This window comes from Trichosurus vulpecula, chromosome 3, assembly GCF_011100635.1.
Source record: "Trichosurus vulpecula isolate mTriVul1 chromosome 3, mTriVul1.pri, whole genome shotgun sequence".
Lineage (NCBI taxonomy): Eukaryota > Metazoa > Chordata > Mammalia > Diprotodontia > Phalangeridae > Trichosurus > Trichosurus vulpecula.
Genome location: NC_050575.1, coordinates 29,378,090 through 29,392,359, shown reverse-complemented (window position 1 = coordinate 29,392,359; position 14,270 = coordinate 29,378,090). Strand labels below are relative to the sequence as shown.

At 41.3% G+C, this 14,270-nt stretch overlaps 1 protein-coding gene across 5 annotated transcripts in view; it reads left to right on the top strand.

The window, feature by feature from the left end:
- Positions 1-14,270, top strand: part of LOC118841820 (core histone macro-H2A.1) — a 99,808-nt gene that overhangs the window by 43,250 nt on the left and 42,288 nt on the right. The gene's annotated exons all lie outside the window — the stretch shown is intronic.

Sequence of the window (14,270 nt, the reverse complement as noted above, 5' to 3'; positions counted from 1 at the left end):
ATTCAAATCCTAGCTCTTTTATTTACTAGCTGTGTGGCCATAGGCAAGTCCCTTCTGATGGAAATAATGCTTGCATTACCGTATCAATGAATAATTGTCAGGGAAGCATTTTGTAAACCTTAAAGCACCATGTAACAATAAATGTGGACCAGAGAGTTCTTCATCCCATCTCTCTTCTCCTTCCTTCCCTCCAGCTCCTTAAATTCTGTGCTGGAAAGGATCATGCAGGGATTTCCTATTAGGAACACATTGGATTTAGAGTCCAACAACTTGGACTCTATACTGACTAGTTGTGTGACTTTAGGTGGGGCACTTCCCATCCGTGGGCCTCATATATAAAATTAGAACTTTGGACTAGATCATTTCTAAGATTTCATTCAATTCTAGTTCCTGTGATCATCTGAGAATCAGAGGGGAGATCTGCCAGAGTTGCCCGAAGGAGCAGCTGGTGCGAGACGAGAGACCCAGCAGAGTGAGTGAGCCAGCAGGCACACATGGAGGCTCCAGCAAAGTTTCCGTCTGTTGCATAGTAACTCTCCCTCAAAATAGAGCTTCCTCCATGCTTACTTCTCTTCAGCCTGATGGGAAGTTTAACAGTCAGAAAAAACCAGGGTTGAGTTTTAAAAATTACCACAAGTGTCTCTAGTCAGTTTTCAGTGTCATCTCTCTATTAGTGGTTACTGAATGCGTTCCACCTGCGAGTGCTTATTCCAGTTTTATGGATGAAACAGGTGCAGGACATAGAGTTCCTGTCCTCAAGGAGCTCATAGTCTGTTGGGGAGAAAAGACATATACATGTAAAGAGATAACTAATATGGTGCATTGGAAAAAAGCTTGGTTCAAGACTGGCTTCAAATCTTGGCTCTGCCTTTCCATCTGTGTGATCCGGTGCCAGTCACTTGACCTCCCTCGCTTTGTTTCCTCATCTTAAAAATGAGGGAGTTGGACCTAGATGACCAAAGTCCCTTCTAGATCTATGTTCTTAATAAAGAACAGCTTGTGCCAAGTACCAAGTAAGGGATACAGGCAGTGAGGCCCAAGGGTGAAGGGACCGCAGAGGATTGTGGAATTGTGGAAAGCTTTCATGGCGATGTGATCCTTGAGAGATGGATAGAAATTTAGGTAGGTGGTGAGAGGAAGGAACAGCATTCTAGCTAAGAAGAAGTGATGTGAACAAAGGGATGGAGACAGAAATGTAAAAAGTGTGGGGGCCAATGAAAAGACCAGTCTGGGTATCATAGAGGATTTCATATACAGGAGCAGGATGAAATAAAATAAAAAGGTAGGGTGGCACTAGGTTGTGGAAAGACCTTGAATGCTGGGCTGAAGAGCTTGTCCTTTATCCTCTTGACATTGAGGAACTATCAGATGTTTCTGAAAGGAGAGTAACCTAAGTTTGAATACTGGCTCTATCACTTACCCATGTTAGCTTGGGCAAGTCATTCAGCCTATGAAGGTCAGTTTCCTCACCTGTAAAATGAGGCTTCTATCCTATGATGAAAATCATATTTTAGGAAGATTAGTTTGATAGTGCTGGATGAGCTGCAGCCAGGACAGATGTTAGGAGCTTGATCTTTTCTCTATCTTTTGAGTATTGGGAGGAGAGAGACTGGGACAAAGGTGCTACGAGCCTAGCCCACATATTCTCCTGATTTAGACATTGGAGAGTGGCCACATCTTTGGATTAGAAAGTTTCAGAAATTGGCTTCTTAATCACCAAGCTCATAGTGCTTCAGAATGAAGCCCAGCAAACCAAGAAAGAAATGAAATTCAAGTTTTGTTAGAAAGACAGAGACACACCATGTGGTTAGTTTCCACTCCCAGGAACAAGATGGATGGGGAGTTTAAGACCAAAAGTTTGTAGTGAAGGAAGTAAAGGTTTGATCTCTGTCACTAAAATCATGCTGAAGTGGTAGTAAGGAGGGTTGCTTCTTTTTCAGTAATGGTTTATGAAATACCCCTGATTGTTCTCAGTTTTTAACGTATCTCTTTGTGTTATACCTACCCCTCTCTTCTAAGATGAATGAATGCCAAAGCATTGCAGTTTGGTATTTCAGTAGACAAATATACAAATTAACCACTTCCTCTCAAATGAGTTTAGTCTTCAAAAGAAGAAATTGATTCTTAGGGACAACAGAGACCTCCCAAATGGCTAGAGCTCAAAGATACTTTCCTCAGACCAGCTGGTGTTGATGAGGTCACCTTCTCCATTCCTTTTCTTTACTAATGGTGCTGGCATTTGCTGCCTCAGCAAATGTGGGGTGGGCACTAGCCAGTGATTGGCAGCTGACACCTGTCAGATCTGACTCTTCCCTCACAAATGCAAGTTTGGCAAATGCAGAAGAAGGTCAGGGACTAAAAACCAAGACCCCAACTCCAAGGAATAACGAGCCTGCTGGGCCAAGACATACACTCTGTGTTCAATCAAGTCACGTCTGGCAGCACTTAGGTTAATCAGGTTCAAGTGCATTTTTTCAAACATATGTAAACCGTTAAGAGTAACAGCAAAGTGTAAACTATCAAGGGGAGGAAACACCAGGTTCTCTATTGCTCTCCCTTCCCTCTTCCCCCCCAATGAGTCTCAGTCTCTCTCTCTCTCTCTCTCTCTCTTCATCTCTCTCTCTCTCTCTCTCTCTCTCTCTCTCTCTCTCTCTCTCTCTCTCTCTCTCTGTCTCTGTCTCTCTGTCTCTCTCTCTCTCTCTCTCTCTGGCCCCTGCCCCTTCTTCCCTCCCCTTGTCTCCTGTGTGTGCATATATCTAGATATGCAGTATATATACTATACATGTTTGTGTGTGTGTGCTAGAAAATCAAGTCTGCCAGTCTTTGTAAACTCTTCATTGGCGTGTGTAGTTTGGGGGCATTTTTTGTGGCTACATTTTATGTTGGCTGCAGAGCCTTTACTGATTTATGTCAAAATGAATGTGTAAATGAGAGAAGCTAGAAAGGTTTGTTAATGAAAACAAGTAGATTTGACCCCAGGATTCACAACGCAGGCAGTCAAGAGGTACAGATTCTCATCCCAGCTCTGCTAGTCTGTGTGACCTGTATGTATGACCTCTCTTGCAGAATGCCGAAGTTGGAGTCAACAGCACCTGAGTTTGGATTCTGATTCTGCTGTTTGGTACCTGGGTGACTTTAACTCAGCCTCTTAATCACTCTGGGTCATAATTCCTCATTTGTAAAATAAAGGGGTTGGATTAGATCAGTGTTTCTCAAATTGTGCTTCAAGGAATTCCTAAACACTTGGGGAATTTTTTTAAATGAACCTTTTGTTGTTTAACAGTCCTTAAAATAATTATTTTAGAGGATTTTATTACAAGAATTTTGCCGAAGTCATATTTAAACTGACCAGTTCTAGTGCTGTGGAAAAGTTTGAGAACTACTGGACTCCATGATCTCGGAGCTGTCCACCTTTTGTGATACTGTAGGGGAATGGGGGGGGTGATTTGGCTATGGTCACCTCTCGCATACCAGTTGTTACCGTTGTTATTGTTAGCAATATTGGCATATTTGTGCCTTCCAAGGTATTTAGGAGCCTTTAACATTGAGGCTAATTGCTCATGAGCTCCACCAAGGAAGGGAAAATCATGCTTCAGTTGAAGCATGGGGCATTTGGGCATAAAAAAAACAAAACCCTGATACTTTCTTCACTTCTGAGTATCCAAACATAGGCATAGTCTCCTGGTAATAAGAGCAGTGAACTGGCAGTGTGGTGTAAAACATAGGACGTGAAGACAAGAAGAAACGTGGATGTGACTAGGACCTCGTTTGTAAAGTGGGGACAATTCAATTTGATCGTGGAAAATTTTCAAATTCTCTCAGTTGCCTAGAATTCTTTGGTTCTGTGGGTGGGACAGAATGAATGGAGGTCCTCTAGTCCAGTGAATATCAAACTCTAAATAGTATGTTAGGATCCCTACAGGCCACATATTAGCTTGGGAAACTACATACTAACATTATCTTTGTTTTTATTGCATTTTTATTTATTTTGTTAAATATTTTCCAAATACATTTCAGCCTGGTTCCAGCTGCACTTGGGAGTGTCGCAGGCTGAATGTTTGACACTTCTGATAGAATTTATTCCCATATCATCTTTACACCTAAGTTTCACAAGCTGAATGAACATACATCCTGTTTTCAGTGACTTTATTTACAAAATGGGATTATCATGTTATTCTATACCTTTACTGTGCCAACCTATTAGATAGCTAGATAAAGCATTTATTATTAAGCACCTACTGTGTTTGGGGTACTCTGCTGTCTTGAGAATACAAATCCAAATGGAAAGAAAGACAATCTCCTCCCCCAAGGAGCTTACATTCTAATAAGAGAAGACAGCAAATAAAAAGGAGTTTAAAATGAGTTACTGACTCAGCCCACATCTTCTGAGTGACTTCTAAGCCCAGTCATTCAGTCAGCAAGCATTTAAGGATCTACTCTGTGCCAGGTGCTATGTATCTTTTAAGGAGACAAAGAAGTCAGGGACCTTGCACTGTTATGTCCAGTGCTCTTCTACAATATAAATAATTTCTGTAATGAAGACCCAAGTCCAGGGTATAGCCCAGAGGATTGATTATGCTGTGTGTATACCCTAAGGGTTTGGATGACTTTGAGCTTGGTGTAACTAGGGCTTCATCTGAAAAATCTGGATCATAATGATAACACAGCAACAATGCTGGAATTATTTTAAGGATCAAATGAGGTTCTTTATATTTGTGTTTACATGTAGAACTTTATAAATCTTCATATATACTTAGATCTATGTAGAGCTTTGTGAAAACTTCATGTGCTTTATGCATGTAACCTCTTAGGATGTCAGGTCCAGAGGGGTCTCAGATGAGGCACAAGCACAGGAATGCATGTGGATCTTTCTTTAACTGCTAAGATTTGGGAGAGTCCGAGGGGATTGGAGGAGACTATAGTTAGGGGAGGCATGCAGGAAACTCTGCAGTCACCCTCAGATTGGGGTTGATTGGGTTAAAACCTTCCGGAATTGTGTGAAACAATTCTGAACTCAATAAACTGCTGATGGAAGGTTGATTAACTTAAAGAAATACAGATACCTTGTCATGTTGTTGGCTTTGTAGCAAATGCCTGTTTTCTCCTTGGGATTACAACAGCCTTTGCTTTTCTTTGATTTCAAGATGTTATTTTCAATTTCTCTTTTGTTACATGAGTCTCTTCAAACGGCTCTGAAAAGGCCCCTGACTTTTTCCTATTGGAAGGTCTGTATTTAAAAATTTGGCTTGGCCTCAGCACATCACCTGTTAGTTGTTATGAGCCTAATTCTGCAAACCATGACTTCATCTCCCTAAAGGGAAGATAGACAAAAGGCTTCAATACAACAGATATGGTTTAGTTCAAGAAATTTTTTAAAAAAGCACTAAACTTAAGGGAAAAAAAAACCCAAAACCTAAGCCTTTGGTCTCTGGATGAACTCGGAAAGTAGACCTGTCAAAGGTACTCACATTCTGACAGCTGGTTAGGGGCTGAAAAGGCTGCCAAATCACACTGTTATTCAAGGCTGCAGGAATTTTGTCAGAACAGCCTTTAAAATATCATGTTCAATGAGGCCAAGGGACATTTAGGCCAGTGAGGAATCTGTCAAGATAGCTGCTCTGGGGAGAGAAAAGGATGCTGTGTCTTTTAGGCCTGGGGTCACCGCAAATGATGCAGCTGGCAGGTCATGAAGTGTGGGTGAACTTGGGCCAGTATAGATTTTAAAGCTAGCGGAGCTGAAACGAGAGGTGTCTAAATCTAGGACACTTTGCAAAATGAGAATTAATGAGATGGAGAGAATTTCTCATCTTTTCAACCTGTCTTCTTTTTAGCTGCAACTTTTCTAGTTGGTAAACTTGTCCCACCTTTTTATCCCCTCTAGACTTCACCCCAAGTACCAATATGTATGAAACAGGTCCATGGTGGGCATTCCTTACAGAAAATGGATATTTTTCCTTAGCTGAAGTGTGGAGCAAAAATGACCCAACAAAGGCAGCAGTGAACTTGATGTAAGCTGCACGAGGGGCCCTGTTTTTGTTCTCCTCCTCCTTAATTACTTTTCTCCTGGTTTCCTTTGTTCTTAAATTTAGGTTTTGTTTGTCCCTAGAAGAGTCACTTGTGACACCTGAGAATTCCTTCCCAAACTTTATCCAAAAGTTACTCTGTTAGTCTCTGCAAGATGAGGGTTTTGGTCTGTGAATCCCAGGGCATTCTTGGCTCCTGAGATTCTCTTTTCCCCTAATCCAGCTACAGTCAGGAAATTCAAATATGCACAAAAACCTTCCCCAAAACAAATTAACTGAACTTAGGAAAACCTTCCCCTGAAAGAGTTTGGGCTCAGTTCAAGTTTTAGGCAATAACTGAAGCTGGTTCTGATTTAATGCAAAACAGTGCACCTCCTGCTGAAAATCACCAAGGTTTTGGTAGAGTTGATGCAAATGGTATGTAGAATCATTTTGGGGAGCAGAATTTGGCTGTTAATAATTTAGTGTACAGTTCAATGCCTGAAGTCTCTGTGACCTTGTGTCTTGTTAGAGCATAAATAGGAGGGGCTCACCCATTTGCAGGGAAACAAAGCCTAGAAACATCCTTTGCTGATCTTGTTTGTAGTTTGTGTCTCTCTGTCTCTTTTCCTTCCCTTTCTTTGTCTCTATCTCCCTTTTTTGACCCTCTCCTCCTCCTTTTCTCCTTTTCTGCTAATTCCTCTTCCTTGTTCTTCTCCTCCCGTAATTTCTCTCTTTCTTTCTCCCTTTCCCTTCTCTTCTCTCCTTTATCTTCACCCTCTCACCCCTCTTCCTTTATTTATTTTCCCTTTCTCTTACCTTTGTGCCCCATTGTCTCTCATTTCTCTCTTTCCCTCTCCCTCCTCCCTGCCTTTTATCTTCTCCCTCCTCCCCTGGCCTCCTTCTCCCTCTTGGCCTGCACAGTACCCTCCGGGAGTGAGAAGGAAGTTGTCACATCATGTTCAAGCTGCCAGCATTTGGCATCTTCTTCCTTTTTTCCTACTCGGTTATAGGGCATTTACTGCCTTATCTCTTACCAGGGAAGCACTTTTAGGTCTCTTTTTTTCTAGAGTGTGGAAGGAGACTGTGTTAGAAACTTGGAAAGGACAGCAGATGTTTAGGGTTTTGTTTTGTTTGGGGTCTTTGTGCTCATTTTCCCCTTGCTATTATGAAACACGCAGCCATCCATATAGGAGGAGGAGGGGATGGGCGTGGAGTATGTTTTTGAAAAGGTGTGTCTTGGGGTGCTTTCTTGTATGTCCCTTGATGAAGGGGTTGCTATAGTAACTGTCCATCTGGAAAAAAGAAGTGGCTGAGTAAACAGTTCTAAACGCCATTGCACAGCTCTCCAGAGGGTGACTGTGAGTATCCCTTTGTGTAGTCCTCACATTACATAAAGGAGTTCCCCAATTCATGTGGATGGGGAGTGTGCCTGCTTAGTACTCTGACAGGCCATCCCCTCTGTTTCGACTCCATTTCGTATTATTTGATTTTGGATAACCTTTTGGTTCTGTCTGTTCCATGAAGGAAGGTTCACAGTGACCTGTGGCAGTGGCTCCATTTATTTTGGAGTCTCAACATTTTTGTTGTTCCTCTGCTTCTGGTATTTTCGGGAGTTAGAGGGTAGATGAGGATCACATAAAAGCATATGAAGTAACTTATCATTCGAGAAGTTTGTGGGTGAAGTGAAGAGGAGTGGAACCGGAAGCAATCTAAGAGATTGTTTAGTCCAACCCCCTCGATTTGTATATGAGCTAACAGACGGAGAAGGTTTAAGGAACTTTCCCAAGGTTACAATAGTAAATGGCAGAGCTGGAATTAGAATGCAGGACGTGGGATTCCAGATCCAGCACTGTACTCTTTTTCATTTTCACTGTGTTGCAGCAGTAAATGCGGGTCATAACTCATAGATCCATAGCATGGTAGAACAGGAAATGACCCTGGGCAAATCACTTAACTTCTCTCAGCCTCAGTTTCCTGATCTGTAAAATGAGCAGGTTGGACTCAGTGGCCTCAAAGGTCCCTTCCAGCTCTGGATCTATGATTCTGTGCATTACAAGACTTGCAAGTTACTTATTTTCCAGCTAAATAGCTAAGAGTCCATTCTCTTCATTCCGCAAAAGAAGGAATTAAGGCCCTGAAGGACTTACTGAAAGCCACACAGATAACAAATGGCAGAGGTAGTACTTGAACCCCGGCGTTTGTGTCTCTAAGGCCAATGCTTCCTTATTATACTAGGCAAAAAGGAGCTGTTGGAAGAAGTTGGAAGAAACTGTCATAAACATGGAACTGGTATCCATCAGTAGGCAGGAAGAAACGCAGTCTAGGGCATAAGGGTGAGAGTTAAGCTTAGGATAGGAAGATGTCTGTGTCTTACTGTGAGATTGGAGGGAAGTCATAGAGAACAGGTATAGAAACTGTCAGAGACACATTTAGGGGAGAAGGATGGTGTGTATGAGAACTTGCCTTAGATTGCCTCCGTTTTTTAATAAAGTGAAAGTCAAGGTCATGTATCCAAGCGTGAAGGGAGTGGGAATGGAATCGGAGTTCTGAGGAATTGGGGAAGGTCTGGAATAGGTGCTGTGCGATGATGTGTGCTGAGTCAACAAGAGGTAAATAAAAGGATTCCCAGGTATAAGCCCTTCCTTTAAAAAAAAATAAGGAAACAGACCTACAGGAGAGTAGAGCCGTACAGCCAGCCATCATCAGAGTAGAGTCCTCTTATTCCAAATCTTTCTCCAAAACTAAGGCCCAGAGCCATGTGAATTCACAATATAAGCTGTCTGTATAGCTTGTGTGAGGAAGGAGCCTCTGACGTAGCAGACTTGGAAGGAAGCCTGGGTTTTCCCTGAATTTTAGGAAAGGGCACCAGAATTCAAAGAGCCAAAATGCAGAGTCTTCTTCTGCTTTGGTAAGCACTTTCCCTCTCTTAGAATATCTATATCCACTTCTGTGGTCGGGTGTTTTGAACTTCATCGCCATTAAGTAAGCACCATCATAAGTATTTCTCAGTAAAATCACTGAGGCTGCTGAAATTTCAGCGACAGTGTGAGTAGACAGAAAATACAGAAACAAGCAAACAAGGATCATCCCTGGATTCCGTGCTGTCCCTCTTCGAGTCACCGAGCTATCTTTTCTTACCTTTCTACCTTCCCCATCCACTTGGTGGTCCCATGCTCTTGAAAAACTGTTTTTAAACAAGTCTGAACATCAAATTGCTCGTTCCTGTTTTTTTCAACTCTAGCTCAGCTTTCACTAGCTATGGTTACATTGGCCCTATAAGTGTTGGAATCTGTTCCTCTCTTTCTTGCATAGAGTAATAGGGTAAAGAGGGAAGAGAAAATTAAAAAAAAAACCCTTCTCTAATTTCCCCTATAACTATAAATTCCTTTTTTCTTCTAGGTCCCTTCCCTAATTCTTTCAACAGCTCCAGCTCCGCCTGTCTGGGTCCTCTTACAGGGAACCCCCTCATTCTATTTACCAGACAGGAAAGAAAATAGGACACCTCAGCTTCCGTAAACGGACATTAGAAAACCGTAACTTCAAACTGAATTTCCTGCTGAAGGAACAGGGTTTAGCTGAATCACACTCCTCTATGAGAGCAACATTTTCTTTTGTGTGACAAATACAGCAATCTTCAGTGGTGTAATGCTCCCCTGTCCCTCCTCCTCCACGTCCCTGTTCATTCTTTGTTTAGTTCTTTAGCTATGAAATAATTTGCTAGCCTAGTGATGCACAGAATCACAGGGTAACAGATTTAGAGCTAGAAAGGATTTTTGAGGCTGTTGAGTCCAAGTCTCTCATTTTACAATCTAGGAAACTGAGGCTAAGAGAGGGTAAGTGATTTGCCCAGGGTCACAGCTAATAAGTGACTGAAGTAGGATTTCTATTCACATCTTCTTGATTCCAGGTCCAGCACTCTATCTACCACACCCACCATCTAACCTACCTGTGCTGACAAAGTCCTAAAAATATAGGTACCCACCTCCTCCAAGTGCCTGTGCAAAAGAGACAGAAGGCAACCACATCAGGGAAAAGGAGAGGAAGACAAGACAAAACCAATAGAAATAGCTTTGGACAGCATCTCTCCTTAGTTCTCAGCCAGGGTGACTACACAGAGCCTAATAGTGGCAGGTGCCCACCCTGTAGTTTACCTCGTTCTTTCTTGCTGACCCCAATGTCAAAGCTGTTGTAGTGTTTTGTTTCAGTACCTGGCAAATTGTGCCCGAGCTGATTGGGACACATCTGACAGGGGAGTAAGTAAGTTTGTGTGATTGCTGCTTCACTTAATGAATGGAAGAGTCAAAACTGATCTGGCCAGCAAACTTTGCCAGACTTTATTTCAGCATATCTGATAAATTACTGGTTGCCTGAAATTGGCTAAGTGACCAGAGCCATTGCCCTTTATGTCTTGATCGATGGAGCAGTTACATCATTCTCTACTTAACTGAAAAGGGAAATACTTAAAGTGATCAGTGGACCTGGCGTGGCTTAGTAGAAAGAGCAAAGGTCTTAGAGTCAGGACACCCGGGCTTGGAAATTTACTAGCTGTGTGACTGCAGGCAAATTACTGAATATTTTTGATCCTCATTTATGAAATGACGATAATGATCCTAAGACTCCCCACCTCATGGGTTTTTATGAGGAAAGCACTTTGTAAATGTTAAAGCAGTTCAGAAGTGTGAGCTATGGAAGATAAAGCAAACATAACATGGGGATCTCTTACTCTTTTGGTTGACTTCTGTTGATGAGGTACGGAGGGAAGGACATCTTCCAGTTAACCTGATGTACAACTGTGAACTGAGAGGGACTTTCAGAGCGTTTCTTCCTATTCCAGAAAAGTGGAATCATGATGACCGCTTTCACTTCCATCTCATCTCGTTTCCATGATGTTCCTTGTGATGCTTCCACGAGGATCCTTGCCTGTGAAGCTCAGCTCCCACATGGGTTTCCTGAGTGGTTTCGTTTTATTCTCATGGGTCTGGTCTTACACTCAGGGCATGCTCATGCAAAAGATCATGGGATTACAAAGAAAGCCAATTACATTGATTTGCAGTTATCAGTTTTTTTTAAGTTTGTGGATATTAGGTTGAAACCTTTGATCTGGTCCAACTTCTTCATTTTACAGATGAAGAAACCGAGCCCCCAAAAGGAGAAGTGACTTTGTGCCTTGCCCAAGGTCATAATGTAGCTTTCAAGGCTAGAATTTGAATTCCTTTGAATTCAGATCCAGTGTTTTCTGTTATACCATGCTGCTCATGGCAGTGACATTTCACAGTTCATTTAGGATCATGGATGAGGTTCAGAGAAATTAAATGACTTACACAGGGTCCACAGGTTCTAAGGAGAAGATGTAATATTTGAATCCAAGTCCTCTGACTCCAGATCTAACACTGCTTCCACTTCGTCTTGCAGAAATTCTGTTATTTGGCTGTGAACAGTTTCTTATTGACCCGTGTTTATACAAAAAGGAAATATTTGTAAACAGGCAACCCAACATCTTTCACTTAATTAGACGAATGAACATTCATCCATTCATATATTAAGCATCTCTTAACTTGCTGTGTGCAAATTTCTATGCTGAGAACTATAAGCTAGGAATATAAAACTTAAATCAGACCTGGTCCCCATGCCCTCTTGGAGACTTTAGTTGAATAAGCAGGGTAAAACCTAGGTTCTGTTAACTGACGTAATGATTGTGGATAGATTCCTTAGAGAGGTGAAGAACTGTGAAACTCAAGGAAAAGTTTATTAACAATGAGAGGGATTAAGAAGAGCTAGCTGCTTGGAGCAAATGACATTCGAATTGGGTTTTAAATGATGGGTGGGAATTCGACCAAGGAAAGGGAGGAAAGACTTCAGGAAAAGAGAGGAGTCTGAGTAAAGAATAGGAGTCAGTATTGCACACGGTGTGTTCAGGGTACAGAAAACAGCACACTTGGGTGGTATGGAGGGAAGCAATATAAGCTAATAAGCTAACATTTATATAGCACCTGAAGGTTCACAAAGCATTTTACATAAATTATTTCATTTGATCCTTAAAAAGAAAACTTGTGAAGTAGATGCTACATGTTACATCATGTTGTGTCACGTTAGGTTAGGGTACGTTATGTTATTGTTTTGTATTCCCATTTTTCAGACTGAGGAAACTGAGGTCGAGAGAGGTGAAGTGATTTTCCCAGGATCACACAACCAGTGAGTGGCTGAGTTAGGATTCATATTTAGCTCTGTCCTGACTGCCCATTTAGTCACCCAGCTGCCTCTGAAAGGGTAGGGCAGCTATGGCTTCTGAAGGACCTTGGATACCGAGTAAAGGAGCGTGAATTTTACTCCATAGGAAACAGGGAGCCACTGATCGTTTTTGAATAGAAGAGTAACATCACCAAATCCCTGACAGGACATTTAAAAGACACACCTTTGGTTCAGTGTCTATACTAAGATCTCTGATTTTAAGTGCGAATGCTAATGTTTTTAAAATGCCATCATCACGGACTTAGGATAAGGCGGATACAATGGATGAATGAAGAATAATATATACAAAGTTCCTGCCTTCAAGAATTTTACAATGTAGTAAGAGAGAGAAGATATAAATGGATAAAAATTTACTAATATAATATTCAGAAGGCATAACGTGATTAAATGTAGTATGTTACAAATAAATTTCTTGTTGTTTTTTTCAAAAAAGTTTTATTAGTACATTTTTTTCAAATTACAGTTTCCTAGTTTTAGCCCTCCCCCATAAACATAACCACACAGTAGATTCCTGTCTTATAACTAAGAAATAGTTCGACCAAACCAAGATACACAGTCATCCTATTTCATAGTCTATGCAATATTCTCCACCCACACTTCCCACTTCTCTGCTGAAAGGAGGAAAGTTGTCTCTCATCATCTGGCTTCTGATGTCAAGATTGGTCTTTGCATTTAATCTGAGTTCAGCCACCTCTTGTACATCATTTACATTATTGTAGTCCTGTTGATCTCCTGGTTCTCTTTGCTCTGTGTCAGTTTGTAAAATTCTTCCCACACTTCCCTGAATTCTTCCTAGTGTGTGTTTCTTAGGGCCCAGTAGAACCCTATTTAATTAATAAACCACAAGTACTTTCCCAGTTGATGGGCATCCACTTTTCATTTTTTTTCCAGCTTTATTGCTACTCTCTCCTTCCAAACAACAAAGGTAAAGAATATGTTTCTCGCCATTGAGAAAGATACCTAACTAGGGGCAGCCAGGTTGCTCAGTGGATAGAGCATTGGCCCTAGAGTCAGGAAGACCTGAATTGCAATCTGGCCTCAGATACTAACTGTGTGACCCTGGGTAAGTCACTTAACCCTGATCGACTCCAAAAAAGAAGGATTCCTAGTTACGGCTGTGCAGAAGGAAGGAAATTGGCATATACTCCTAACGCCACAGATTTCTGGAACATGTGCTAGTGGCTTTTATAAATTAGAATGCCAGGAGAAAGATGATTTCAGTGGTGGAGGGGAAGATCCCCCCTAATGCATTTAGTTTCCACTGAGGTCTTTTTGATATCCTCTCCTTTCCTCTCTTCTCTTTCTTAACTCTCACTCCTCTCTCTTTTTCTGTCTTATCAGTCTTTTGAGCTAAAGAACTGAGAATTGTATGCAGTTTTTATTTAGCTTCCACCAATAAACACAGTTCATCTTTTCCAACCAGAAACCATTATAAACTTAGTGACAGACCTTGACATAACTGAGAATCTCTTCATAAAGCTGAGTTAGTCTAGGACTCATCATAAACTTGTTCAGTTACATTGCAAATAGGGCCCTCTCTTTTTCTCCGATGGCAGGTCTTAAATCAGGGACACAGAAAAAGGCTAATCAGTGTAGCTAACATGATTTCTAAAAAGCAGTAACAGATATTTATGAAACAACAGATTGCCTATGTAATAAATAATTATCATTATAGTAATACTATACTCGTAATTTTTATTTCCATCATTGTCATCATACACAGTGATTTATGTGTAAAATTTAGGCTGAAAGGCTGAGCACAGTAGTAAATTCGTACACACAAAGGCTGTGTTTGCACATTCAGTCACACCTTAACCTTCATAGCAAGGACCTGGAAGATAATTTTCTCATTACCATGTTGAATGGTAGTTGTTATAGTCAAGAAAGAATGAGACATTTGCTCAGGATTGTAAAGTTTCATGAGCGGTCAAACTTCAGTGCCTAACAAAGGAATTTACTGTATATGTCACACAGAGAGATTTCCCCCTCCTGTGACACTAACCAAGAATCATATTC